Source organism: Pteropus vampyrus, unplaced genomic scaffold (genome assembly GCF_000151845.1).
Source record: "Pteropus vampyrus isolate Shadow unplaced genomic scaffold, Pvam_2.0 Scaffold124, whole genome shotgun sequence".
In the NCBI taxonomy this organism is placed as follows: Eukaryota; Metazoa; Chordata; class Mammalia; order Chiroptera; family Pteropodidae; genus Pteropus; species Pteropus vampyrus.
Window position 1 is genome coordinate 92,448 of NW_011888905.1, and position 2,118 is coordinate 94,565.

General features: G+C 40.6%; 1 protein-coding gene across 2 annotated transcripts in view; it reads right to left on the reverse strand.

Annotated features, from left to right (window-relative positions):
• Nucleotides 1–2,118, reverse strand: part of ZKSCAN8 (zinc finger with KRAB and SCAN domains 8) — a 13,185-nt gene that overhangs the window by 8,803 nt on the left and 2,264 nt on the right. The gene's annotated exons all lie outside the window — the stretch shown is intronic.

A 2,118-nucleotide genomic window follows, 5' to 3' on the forward strand; every position in this document is an offset into this window, starting at 1 on the left:
CTGCACTGTTCCTACGCACTTCAGCTCGTAACCAGTCCCTCAGCGGATGAGACTAATCTAGCTCAAGGGACTGTTTGTGGCAATGACCTTTTCCTGAAGCAGGGCAGTTGAATCCCATGTTCGTATGCCATTACAGCACTGCAGACAACAGACAGGATAAAGCGTAACGGAAGGCAGGACCGCAGGAACGGAGAACGGGACCAAAGGCAGCACGTCCAAGAGCAGCTGGCAAGAGACGCCAAAATCGAGATAAAGCCGCAAACCACAGTCCACAAAGAGACAGAGGCAAGTGCTTAAAAAGAAAATCAGACACGCATAGTTTCTGACGTGACTCCTCAGAGCAGTGCCTCTGCCTTTCAGGGAGTTAGGGGAGAGGGTGGAAGGAGGGTGGTCTGTAGTCTCTACAATCTAATAAAAACACAGAAAGAAGCCCTTGGGCACAAAAGTTTAAGTTCAATTTCAGTAGAGTTCACAGACCTACACCCACCCAAGAATTCCAGGAAGATAAGAGCCTCTACTTAAACAGTATGGAGAGAAAAGGAAAAGAACTCGAAAATTACCTTTGATTAGACAAGGCTGGGAACAACAGTTTGGGGAGTAAACTACAGGTAGGAAGAATCAAGGAGCAAGAGATCAGTTTGAATGATGATTAACATCAGACGATTTAATTCACGGGTGATGACGTCACAGAGAAGAGGCGGGATTTCCTGGGATAGTGAGATTGGAGGGAAGAGTGAATCTGGCCAAGAGGTCGAGATTTTGCGGAGCGTTTGAGATAAGGGGTAATCGGTTTTGTCTTAAACAGACAAGATTTACATCCACGGTTTTTAAATATTTTTAAAATCAATTAAAATTGATTAAAATCTTAAATCGTCTTAAAATAGCTACTTATAGTTTAAAAACTTAAAAGCTCATTACCACGGGACATGTGTTCTGAGCTCTAATCGTTTAGAATGTGATGCTGCACGGCCAGTCTTGCCACGTCTTCTTATGAATTTCCTTAAAGCCCAGGCTCATCTTTAACTGCCGAACTGGCCACCTTCCGTCTTAAAATCAGCCCTCCTCAACACTAGCTATAAAACACTTCCATGTCAAGAGCACATCATTCAAAAACTTTATTGGTGGTACATTAAAATGTTATATTAAGTAATATACTATATTACATAATACTACTAAACAAAGCCTCAATAGCAAAACTTTGATGGAAGTGATGTAATTATCAGGTTTGTTCTCATGTCATACCAAATCAGCAAACAAGTCTCGTCCATTCTCCAACTTGACGATTCTTTCTAGTAGCTAATTTTCCATTTTTTGGTCTCTTTCCTCTCCAGTCGCACAGTTTTTTGACCATTATGGCCTATAACTAACCAAGCACAAAGATATGTACTATAAAGTCAAGTCACAACCTACCTTCCTCTCAAACAATTCTGTGTATACACATATACGTTGGGTGGGTAAAAACCTTTGGACAAAGGCTGCTTCTTACATTGTCTTGCAAAAACACCCAGTCAAGTTTACTGACTTAGGAAGTTAAAACGGTCAATCTTGGAGGCTTTCTCTGGCCTCAAACACTGTAACACTTCAGTGAAATACTGAAGACACAACTCAGCTTTTAAGACCATTGTTTTTTCAACGGATGAAGAAGAAATGTGTTCCTCTTGCATACTAGTTAAGTATAATCTGTGATGTTTGGGAACTGAAAATAAAACAAAACAAGAAAGATATTTTCCAGGTTTTAAGCATCAAGAAAAGGTAGGTGAAGCCAATACTGTGCTTTAGTTATCTCAAGCTAAACGTTTTAACGTATATCACATTTTACAATTAACCACAACCGAAGTTGAAAACGTTTGCATTTTCCAAAATAATGGTTACTGCATAAACATAGTTATCTAATCAAACGACAGAAGTATAGATTGCTCTTAGAGGCGGTAGTGGCAGTTGACGTTGCCTGGCAAAAATTACTGGCGCAGGACCCGAGTTCTGGAAACAGGACCCCTCCTACTGGGTCCCCAGACTTCTGCTTCAGTTCGCTTTAATAAGCTAAGTCAAGTGTTCTGAAGAGGGCTGAATTCTACATTACCCCGAAATGTTTCTTTTGTACAATTACTCAAGTCAACA